This window comes from Bison bison, unplaced genomic scaffold (genome assembly GCF_000754665.1).
Source record: "Bison bison bison isolate TAMUID 2011002044 unplaced genomic scaffold, Bison_UMD1.0 scf7180017864390, whole genome shotgun sequence".
NCBI classification, from domain to species: Eukaryota; Metazoa; Chordata; class Mammalia; order Artiodactyla; family Bovidae; genus Bison; species Bison bison.
In genome coordinates, this window is record NW_011494962.1 from 6,488,199 (window position 1) to 6,500,481 (window position 12,283).

Here is a 12,283-nt window from a genome sequence, read left to right on the forward strand (position 1 = left end):
TCGACTTTGATCTTTCAGCTCATTCGTTCACCTGGTTGCAAAGAACAACAGCAGTAACCAAAAAAACCCAAAGACCCGCAAACAAACCAGATGAAAACCTCTGTTGCGTATTAACAGAATTACCTTGCGCTATTTAATGCTGGCTTTCCATGGGTTATTGTTGGCACAGCTCTATGTCCAGAGCGGTCGTACTGTTGAAAAAGTTGTGAGGTCTCTGGACTGTGTGCTGTATGCTAAGTCACTTCCGTCGTGTCCGACTCTGTGACACTGCTGATTGTAGGCTCCTGTATCCATGGGATTCTCCAGACAGGAGTACTGGAGTGGGTTGCTATTTCCTCCTCCGGGGGATCTTCCCGACCCAGGGATCGAACCTGCATCTCTTAAATTTTCTTGCATTGTGAGGCGGATTCTTTACCGCTAGCGCCACCTGGCACTATATAGTCCGTCCTTGGATTATATAATTTAATGGAAATTGTATGATTTTATAGGTACAATGATTTCTAAAAATGCTTGTATTATTTTGCCATTTATTTCATTTCATTGATATTATCAAATATTTCTGGCAAGAAAACCTAGTTTTGATTTTCCTGAATGTGAAAAATTTGTAATTCAGACATAGCAAAACCATGACGGAGCCAAAGGTTAGGGATCTTAGTTTAAGTATGATAGCTTGCTTATCTGTATTCTGAATCTTCACTTTAGCTGTGTGACTTTGGGCAAATAACTTACTCTGCTTAAATTTCTTAATCTGTTAAATGGTTATAATAGTAGCACTTGTCTCATAAGGTGGTTTGGAGATTAAATGAGAGGGTGTTAACTGATACATTGTGAGCACCTAGTAAACTATTATATACCATATACTTACTATTATATACTATTTGTGTGGAGAAGAAAATGGTGACCCACTCCAGTATTCTTGCCTGGAGAATTCCTTGGACAGAGGAACCTGGTGGGCTACAGTCCATGGGGTTGCAAAGAGTCGGAAACGACTAAGTGACTAACACACGCACACATACTATTTGTGAGTACCTAGTAAACGATTATACACCACATATATAGTAAGTATAAGGTATATAATAGTTTACTAGGTACTCACAAATAGTATATAATAGTACTCACAATATGCCAAGTAAGTATACAATAATATAAGGAGAATGCTATTTTTAGGGGCCAATTTTGTGAAAATTAGCTATGAATTTATATAATACATATGGGTACTTTTTTTTTCTCTCTTTAAGTGGTTGTTCTCATTAAACAGCTTGGATTTCATGAGATGGTCCAGAACCATCTGGATTTCATGAGATGGTCGAATGGTAGAAGCTTGTCTTTATGAAGGCAGGTGATTTCCTCACCACATTGAGTCACCTTTACTCACTGCCCTTTAGTAGGTTATATTTTAAACTCAAGTTGTATCTTTGAAATGTGGACTTTAGTAAAAAAAGAAGTTTCCTAGATTGGAAGATCCAGAAAGATGATGGATGGAGGATAAGAATGGGCATAGGCCTTAGTCACCTTGGTATCTTCAGGGTATGGCTGTGACTCTGTTTACCATTTGATGCACTACTGTTTCACCAAAACATAGAACTTTTTCTTTCAAGAAGCACAAGTAAACCATTGTTTGCTTTTTTTTTTTGAGTTATAATTGACATAGAAAATTTTATTTCCAAGAATTAGAATCATATCCATTTCTTTGTTGAAAAATAACAGTATAGACAAGAGAAAAACAATTGCTGTGTAGAAACTTTAGAAAAATTGGTTTTTGTAAACAAAAACCAATTGCTGTGTAGAATAATAGTACATGTAATTTTTATGCAGCTATTTAAATGCTCATAGTTTTGTTTTATTCTCTTTGTTTAAATAACATCAGATATATTTCTTGGATGTTTTTCCTTCACTGGTATTAATCATTAATCCAGACAGAGATTTAGCCTAAAATGCTAAAATAAGTTATTTGAAATATTTATGTAGTGGGAAAAAATCATTCAGTATTAATTTATGCAGTATATTACTTAGTGTCTTAGTCTTTTGAAATAAACACTAACTTTTTTTTAAAGAAATGAACTTTTAATCTTTTATTGGGTTGGGAAGATCCCCTGGAGAAGGGATAGGCTGCTTACTCCAGTATTCTTAGGCTTCCTTTGTGGCTCAGCTGGTAAAGAATCCGCCTGCAAAGTGGGAGACCTGGGTTTGATCTCTGGATTGGGAAGATCCCCTGGAGAAGGGAAAGGCTATGCACTCCAGTATTCTGGCCTGGAGAATTCCATGGACTGTACAGTCCAGGAGGTTGAAAAGAGTTGGACACGACTGTGTGACTTTCACTTCACAGCTTGATTATAATTAGATTATAGATTGACCTATGGTTCTCAAACCTGAGTGCATTTCAGGACCACTGGAAAGGTTGGGCCCCATGTCCAGAGCTTCTGATTCATTGAGATCTCAATTTGTATTTCTAATGAGCTGTCACCTAATGTTAATGCTGTAGGTCCAGGAGCCACACTCAAGAAAGCAAGCACCTAGGCCAAAGCCACAGGCTGCTCAAAAGCTAGACCAGCTCTAGGGTTCTTTTTTCTTCTGATTAGGAAGCCTTCTTCATAGGAAGACACAGCTGTCACCTACCCACTTACAGCCAACACTGCTCAAAGAAAAAGATATAATCTATTTAACTATAATCTTTATAGTTCTGTGGTGCACCTTTGGCCCTTTGTTGTTGTTATTCTTTAGTTGCTAAGTCATCTCCAACTCTGTGACTCCATAAACTGTAGCCCACCAGGCTCCTCTGTCTGTGGGATTCTCCAGGCAAGAGTACTGGAGTGGGTTGCCATTCCCTTCTCCAGGGGATCTTCCCAACCCAGGGATCGAACTTGCATCTCCTGCATTGCAGGAAGACTTTACCTGCTGACCTATTGGAAGCCAAGCTCTTGTGTACAGAAAGGAAATTTTCAAAGATTTCTGAAAAACAGAAAAGAAAAAGAAAAAAAAACTCCTTGAAAACTGATTTTTAGCTGAGACAGGATGGGGACAATTCTGTGAATTTCCTGTTTTGCAGTGAAAAGAAATTGTTTTAGGCATATATTTAAATTGAAATGATCAGGAGCCATGATTACTGAGAAAACTGTTTTGCTCTGTAGAAACGTTTTTTGTAATTCAAGTCAGAACAGACAAGGCAATTTATTTGCTTAAAATACAGATAAAGGAGATCAGCTTTGGATTAGTTGCTAAACCAAGAAGCAAGATGAAATTTTTTTTACGAAATACATTTATTCATCCAAAAGTTGTTATTGAGTAACAGTTGTGAACTGGTTGATATTACCTGGGCTCTAGGGATACAACATGGACAAGGGGAGTCCCTGCCTTCACAGAACTAGGTCCGATGGCTAGCTGCATTGAGCCAAGCTGCAGTTATAATAAGTGCAAATGTGATATGCTGTTACTTTCCATTTATTTTTGTCTTTTAAAGAAATTAGATAGTTATGCCTGCTGCTGCTGCTGCTGCTAAGTCGCTTCAGTCGTGTCCGACTCTGTGCAACCCCATAGACGGCAGCCCACCAGGCTCCCACGTCCCTGGGATTCTCCAGGCAAGAATATTGGAGTGGGTTGCCATTTCCTTCTCCAATGCATGAAAGAGAAAAGTGAAAGTGAAGTCGCTCAGTCGTGTCCGACTCTTATCGACCCCATGGACTGCAGCCTACCAGGCTCCTCCATCCATGGATTTTCCAGGCAAGAGTACTGGAGTGGGGTGCCATTGCCTTCTCTGAGTTATGCCTAAACTGTACCTTAAATGAGTTACCATAACAGAGAAGACTCTTGAGAGCCCCTTGAACTTCAAGGAGATCAAACTAGTCAATCCTAAAGGAAATCAACCTTGAATATTCATTGGAAGGACTGATGCCAAAACTGATGTTCTAGTACTTTGGCCACCTGATATGAAGAGCTAACTGATTGGAAAAGACCCTGGTGCTGGGAAAGATTGAGGACTGAGGAGAAGGGGATGACAGAGGATGAGATATGGCGTCATTAACTCAATGGAGATGAGTTTGAGCAAACTCTGGGAGACAGTGAAGGACAGGAAAGCCTGGAGTGCTGCGGTTTATGGGATTGCAAAGATTTGGACACCCTTATGGCAGAAAGTGAAGAGGAACTAAAAAGCCTCTTGATGAAAGTGAAAGAGGAGAGTAAAAAAGTTGGCTTAAAGCTCAACATTCAGAAAATGAACATCATGGCATCCGGTCCCATCACTTCATGGCAAATAGATGGGGAAACAGTGGAAACAATGTCAGACTTTGTTTTTTTTGGGCTCCAAAATCACTGCAGATGGTGACTGGAGCCCTGAAATTAAAAGACGCTTACTCCTTGGAAGGAAAGTTATGACCAACCTAGATAGCATATTCAAAAGCAGAGACATTACTTTGCCAACAAAGGTCCGTCTAGTCAAGGCTTTGGTTTTTCCAGTAGTCATGTATGGATGTGAGAGTTGGACTATGAAGAAAGCTGAGCGAGGAAGAATTGATGCCTTTGAACTGTGGTGTTGGAGAAGACTCTTGAGAGTCCCTTGGACTGCAAGGAGATCCAACCAGTCCATTCTAAAGGGGATCTGTCCTGGGTGTTCTTTGGAAGGAATGATGCTAAAACTGAAACTCCAGTACTTTGGCCACCTCGTGTGAAGAGTTGACTCATTGGAAAAGACTATGATGCTGGGAGGGATTGGGGGCAGGAGGAGAAGGGGCCAACAGAGGATGAGATGGCTGGATGGCATCACTGACTCGATGGATGTGAATTTGAGTGAACTCCAGGAGTTGGTGATGGACAGGGAGGCCTGGAGTGCTGCGATTCATGGGGTCGCAGAGTCCGACACGACTGAGCGACTGAACTGAACTGAACTGAGTGACTGAACAACAGTAACAACAACAAGGGCAATTTCCTCAAAGACTGCAACAACACCTCAAATTGAAAGTCCTCAAATTGAAAACTTTAACATGAATTTATTATTATCATCCAGCCCACAAACTTCAAGTTTAGCCAGTTGTCCAAATAATGTTTGTTTAGTTCAAAAAAATTCACTTTAATATCGTGTGTTGCCTTGAATCGTCATGTCTCTTTAGTTGTCTTCAGGCTGAAATGATTGCTTTGTGTTTTGTTGACTTCTGCAGCACAGAGGCCAGTTGTTTTAAAGACTGTTCCTCTGTTTCTGTTTGCCATGTTTGTTTTGTGGTTAGATTTAGATTATGTATCCTTGGCAGGAATTTCACAGGAATGATGCTACATACTTCTCATTGCATCCTATTAAGTAGCCCATGATATTGATTTGTCTCATTATTGACGTTCATTTTGATCATTCAATTAAGGTGTTGTCTCCTAGGCTTCACCACTGTAAAGTTACTTTTTAACCTTTGTAATTCATGTGTCTTTTGTGTTGTGGTACTTTGAAACTAAGTACCCTGTTTCTCTGCAAATTTTCCATTTATTTATGTTTGTTTATATTAGTATACATTTGAGGTTTCCTATTTTTTTTTCAAATGGGTTGTAGTTTTTACTATTATTATTTAATATTGAAATTGTTGAGGTTTTGCTGATGGGATTCTCTTTATCCTAGCTCCTCTCTGTTTTTAACATGTCTCATTATTTTTGAAGTACTTCATTCTTTCTTGGCTTAACAAGGTGTTCTAGGCTTCTCTTATATTGGATTGGCTAAAAAGTTTGTTCTGATTTTTCCATAACATCTTACGGGAAAGCCCAAATGAACTTTTTGGCCAACCTAATACTTCCCCTGGTGACTCAGATGGTAAAGAATCTGCCTGAAATGTGGGATGCCCAGGTGCAATCCCTGGGTCAGGAAGATTGCCTGGAGAAGGGCATGGCAACCCACTCCAGAATTCTTGCCTGGAGATTCCGTGGACAGAAGAGCCTGGTGGGCTACATACAGTTCATGGGGTTGCAGACAGTCAGACACTACTGAGTGACTACACTTTCACTTTCAATACTTTTCCTGTCCAGCACTAGAGTCAGCCCTTTCTCCAAGGAATGTTTTTTTCAGTGGATAATGGTGTTTAGAAGCCATGATCTGGGCAGTAGGTGTGGAGACTGGTGTGTCCCTGCTCCTAAGCCCCTCACTTGGTAGAGTTAGACTGTGTACACACACACACACACACATTTACTTCTATAACTACCTACTTATCATCTATCTATATCTCTCTGTATAGTGAAAACCATGAATTCACACCGATTCTTCCAATTCCAGACCAGCATCACAGATTTATTCAGTTTTTCTTCCTTTGCATGTTTGAAACCCTTCACATGCTGGGTTGTACATACTCCATGCCCAGTAGACGTTCTTCTCAACTTTCTCAAGTTCTGACCCCCTGTGCTGGGCACCTGCATCCAGCCTGTACTCCAACTGCTGCATCAGGCTGCTGCCCACATTGATACCCCCCAGCAGGTGGTTCTCTGGCTCAATGACTCTCCCTGCTTCCCAGGGTGGGGGTAGGGTTTAGGATAATTGTTAGGAGAGGACAGGGACCAGAATACATTTAAAAAATTTATTCTTATTTATTATAAACTTACACACATTAAAAAAAAAAAGAGCAAAGTAGAGTTCCTGCTGTTCCTGGCACTTGTTCCTTGTTGCTCATGATAATGGTTAGGCTGCCAAAATGAGCATAGCCTGGTCTCTGCTTTCCTGAAGCTCACAGTCAACTAAAGGAGACTGTCATGTATAAAAAATGATCACAGGAGGATACAGTGGCCATATTGTTGTTGTTATTGTTTAGTCGCTCAGTTGTGTCTGACTCTTTGTGACCCTGTGGTCTGCAGCACACCAGGCTTTCCCATCCTTCACCATCTCCTGGAGTTTGTTCAAACTCGTGCCATATAGAAATAATCACATTGGAAAGTTACAGAGGAATTTACAGGTAGTCCAGAGCAGGTTTTTGGAAAGGATGTTTTTGACAGGGAGTAGTTTCTGCAAAGGAACTGACCCAAAACAGCCTGGCATGTTTCATTAACTATAGGAACCCAATTTTCAGATTTCTAGTGCAATCTTCTCATTCTATAATGACTAACCATACTATTTTAGTGAAGAAAGAAGAAAAAAGTCCTTCATATTCTATGTATGAAATTCATACACAGAGTCAATATATAATTATATACACTTGTAGGTTTTTGAAAAAATATTTTATTTATTTGTTTAGGCTGTGCTGGGTCTTATGGACTCATGGCTGTGGGAGTGGAATCTAGTTCCCTGACCAGGGACTGAACTCAGGTCCCCTGCATTGGGAGCTCAGAGTGTTACCCACTGCACCACCAGAGAATTTCCATACTTTTAGATTTTAAATGGGACCTCCTTTTCTGAACTTGAACTTTGATTTTACCTTAAAAGTCTTTTACCCTTTGCTTATAAGCACGAGTGATAAGGCTATCTTTTATTATTCTGATACTATTTTGATAAATGGCTTCCCACGTGGCTCAGTGGTAAAGAATCTGCCTGCCAATGTAAGTGACGCAGAACACGTGGGTTCGATACCCGGATTGGAAAGATCCCCTGGAGGAGGAAATGGCAACCCACTCCGGGATTCTGGCCTGAAAAATCTCATGGACAGAGGAACCTGGTGGGCTACAGTCCATGGGGTCACAAAGAGTCAGACACGACTGAGGAAGCACATGTGATTCATGATTTTAGTAACTAGAAAGCACTATAAGGGAATCATTTGTGTCTGTGGTATAATTAAATAATTAACAGTCCTGCATGGTGCCTGCTAAGTTAAAAAAATAAAGCATCTGAGCTCTGTGAGTTTTAATTGTTAGAAGGGAAGACAGACTTCAAGCGCTCATGTGAAACGGGATGCCTCTGCCAGGAAAGAAAGACTAGTCAGCGAGACAGCGCAGAGAGCCCTGGAGGACGCGGTTTAGACGTGTCACTAGAAATTGTTTAAGTGGAGAGCGTCGGCCCTTTTAAAACACTGCCTGTCACTGGAGGATTGGGTCACCTTGAAATGTGTTCATCTTTGAGTTAAAGGCATGAAAAGGCACTTTGAAATGTTTCAGTTAACTTTGGTGTGTGTCGTGTGCGTGTCTGCAGTTGTATCTCTTCTCCGCCCGCCTCAGCCGTTCACAGGCAGCTCCCTGGAAACCAGCGTGGTCGCACGAGAAGGATAAATGTTTCATCTCCATTCCAGCAAACTATACAGACTTTTTTTAAGTGTGGAGACACTCCAGGCTGCAAGTTCTGACTCTCTTTGTAGAGTCAGGCCTTCCTCCCCTAAAGCAGAGTCTGAGATAAGAGCAGCCTCCAGTAGTTCCTTCCTAAAAAGGTGCCACTTAGCTGGTGCTTTGGTTCTCTTGGACTGTGGTTAATAATGTCGGGATTGTGGCCTTTAATGTTGGGCGGAAATAATCCAAATTAACTGCTCTTGTAATCTCGGTTCAGATAAGCTTTTCAACTGAGCACCTAGTGGACTCAACTCCTGCCCCATGGCCACAAGGTAGGGGGTGGTGTGTGTGTGTGTGTGTGTGTGTGTATGTGTGTGTGAGTGTGTGGTTTCATTCAGTGTCTGGCATGTTTCGGGTAGAGAGACTGTTTATCTCTGATGTAGAAAAGAAAGTCGCTCAGTCGTGTCTGACTCTTTATGACCCCATGGACTGTAGCCTACCAGGCTCTTCCAACCATGGGATTTTCCAGGCAAGAATACTGGAGTGGGTTGCCATTTCCTTCTCTAGGGGATCTTCCTGGCCCAGGGATTGAACCCAGGTCTCCTGCATTGTAGGCAGACGCTTTACCATCTGAGCCACCAGGGAAGTCCCTCTGATGTAGAGATCTATGTATAAACATTACCTAGGAATAGTCAAACACTGTTTTCTAGGAAAATAATTAGTGTCCATGTTTATAAGGCTACTTTTTTTTTTTAACATGTCACAGTTTCCTAGCAGGAAGGCCTCTTAGGTATCAGTTTAACATCCCTGTGTTACAGACGAGTAAATGGAGAACTAAGGAAGTTAAACCTGTGGGCACATGACTGTTGCAGGTGGTACTGGACATGAAGCTCTCTCTTTGTTGATTTATTCCAATATGCAGCATTACCTCCCTCCTCGTTAGACAGAGAAGGGAAAATATTGTATGAGCTCCCTTATATGCAGAATCTAAAAGGAAATGATACAAAGGAACTTATAAAACAGACTCACAGACTTAGAGAATGAACCTACGGTTGCTGGGGGGAAGGGATAGTTAGGGAGTTGGGGATGGATATGTACACACTATTATATTTAAAATGGTTAAGCAATAAGGACCTTACTGTATAGTACAGGGAACTCTGCTCAGTGTTATGTGGCAGCCCGGAGGGGAGTTCAGGGGGAGAATGGATATATGTATATGTATGGATGAGTTGCTCTGCTGTTCACCTAAAACTATCACAATATTGTTAATTGGCTGTACTCCAATACGGGCTTCCATAGTGGCTCAGTAGTAAAGAATCTGCCTGCCAATGCAGGAGATGCAGGTTTGATCCCTGGGTTGGAAAGATCCCCTGGAGAAGGAAATGGCAACCCATTCCAGTATTCTTGGCTGGGAAATCCCTTGAACAGAGGAACCTGGTGAGCTACAGTCCATGGGGTCACAAAGAGTCAGACTGGGTGGCTAAACAACAACCCTCCAATATAAAATAAAAAGTTTAAAAGAGGCAGATTCCTGACCTCTACAGTAGCTTTAACTATACATATGAGAGGAGAAGCCCAGGAACTTGCATTTTCACAAGCTCCCCAGAAGGTTCTTAGGAACACTGCAGATTCAGAACCCTGCAGTAAGCCAGAGTGACCCAGATTAATTGGAGTTTCAGAGAACCTTCAATGACTGTTCAGTTGGCGTGTATCCACAGGTTTTGCATCTGTGAAGGGCTGGTGGTACTGTGCCATTTTCTGTAAGATGTTTGAGCATCCACAGATCTTGATATCTACAAGACTCCCAGAACCAATCCTGTGGATACCAAGGGATGACTAGATTATTTTTTGATAAATCCTTTTTATGTCACTTTTGCCTTAATATTAATATCTTTATATGTCATAGGTTTTTTTTTTTTTTAATCTTTGGTTAGCTAAGTTTCTGTAAGCAAATTTGGGGAGAATTTATCCTTTTATTTTCTAGTTGAAATATGTTGCATGATGTCTAAAGCATATTGTGAAGGCAGTGTTGGAAGCATCAGGAGTGTAGGACAGTTAAGTGGGTGTATTTATCTGAAAAGTGCATTACATCTGAAATGGAGCACATTTTATTCAAATAATGCCTCTGGCTAATAGAAAAATGTGATTAGTGGTCTTTGTGATGATTTTGGAAACTGACCTGAGAGCATCTTCTCCATGATCTCAGAGACTGGAGGGGACAGACCCTGAAGATCTAATACCCAAAGACATGCTGTTGTCTACCACAAAGAGTAATTTAGTTAATTTTCTGGTGGGAAAACGAACATATTCGTATTTCGTTGGAGATTACACATTAAGTTTGTATTGTGGACTCAGGGAGGAAGGGTACAATCCTCTTTACACTTGTATTTGGTAAAGTAGCTCCAGCTCTGTGCATTTTGGCATTTTTGAGGGGAAATTGTTTTATTTTCTTCAGTATTTAAGGAGGAACTTAAATGCTTCTGATAATTTTTTAGAAAGAAAGCAACATATTTCAGTCTTCCATGTCTCTCTAAGCAGAGTTTATTTTTCTTTTGCAAAAAGTGTTGATTCTTTCAGGAAGTAATCATTATTATACTCTCAAATCCTTCTATCCAGCACAAATATGTAGAGTAACTGGTGTATATTCAGCATTGTTGTGTCTTTGTGAAAGAGACCAGGGCCATACAAGTTGGGATGTCCCACCCTTGAGAAACCTCTTCATCAAACTTTAAAACTGGGAAAGCATAAAGCTTCACTCTGGCCAAGGAAAGCAGACTTGGCTCATCCTTGGGATGTGCAATTGCCCTGTTTCAAATCATGAACCCATCAACATGGTATTTATTACTGACCTTTGGGTAATCATTTAAAAGTACTGTGGGAAATCTCTTGGGTGAGACAAATGAAGATCTCGCGTGGGTTTTTATCAGTGGCAACACCTCATGGATCTGACTCCAGGAAGAAAAAGTCACAATTTCAGTCTGCAGAGGAATATTGATTGACTGGTTATAGTATTACACTGCTGCTACTGCTGCTGCTAAGTCGCTTCAGTCATGTCTGACTCTGTGCGACCCCAAAGACAGCAGCCCACTAGGTTCCTCTGTCCCTGGGATTCTCCAGGCAAGAATCCTGGAGGGGGTTGCCATTTCCTTCTCCAATGCATGAAAGTGAAAAGTCGCTCAGTCGTGCCCGACTCTTAGTGACCCCATGGACTGCAGTCTACCAGGCTTCTCCGTCCATGGGATTTTCCAGGCAAGAGTACTGGAGTGGGGTGCCACTAGTCATTACATAAAATAGAGAAGTTGTAGAAGTTAGTGTTTAATATGCAGAGTCCAGGCAATAAGCATTGGTGCTAATGTGGGAGATGTCTTAGAAACAAAGCAGAGTTCTCTCTGCTTCTGAAAGAGAGTGCAATTGTTTTGATGCTGACAGTAGTACTTTTACAAGCCAAGTAAACTCAGGCAGCCTACACAGTGAATGTCCAGGGATCTGTGCTTGGCTGTGTATGCTTCACCAGCTTTATGCATTGTGGTTTTTCTGGAAAGCACACAGAATTAGGACCCAAGCATTTTGGTCCATACCCTGGCAGCATCTGGCTATGTGACCTTGGTAGGGGACTCCAGTGCACTGGCTTGTACTTTACAAGTTGGTGAAAAGGATGCATGACAGCATACATTTATCTCTTGTAGTAATTGTGCCACTGTAGGGGGGACATTGATAATGGGGAGAGTATGCATTATGGTGGTTTTTGTTTCTGACTGTTTGTAATCCTATGGACTGTAACCTGCCAGGCTCCTCTGTCCGTGAGATTTCCCAGGCAATAGTACTGGAGTGGGTTGCCATTTCCTTCTCCAGGGGATTCTCCCAACCCAGGGATTGAACTCAAGTCTCCTGCATTGATAGGTGGATACTTCACCACCAGGGAAACCCAGTGGGGCAATCAGGAGGTGATAAATAGGTTTACCAACCAAAGTACATCATGAGAAATGCTGGGCTGGAAGAAGCACAAGCTGGAATCAAGATTGCCGGGAGAAATATCAATAACCTCAGATATGCAGATGACACCACCCTTATGGCAGAAAGTGAAGAGGAACTAAAGACCCTCTTGATGAAAGTGAAAGAGGAGAATGAAAAAGTTGGCCTA

General features: G+C 41.3%; 1 protein-coding gene across 1 annotated transcript in view; it reads left to right on the forward strand.

The window, feature by feature from the left end:
• Nucleotides 1-12,283, forward strand: part of DERA (deoxyribose-phosphate aldolase (putative)) — a 119,828-nt gene that overhangs the window by 443 nt on the left and 107,102 nt on the right. The window lies entirely within an intron of this gene.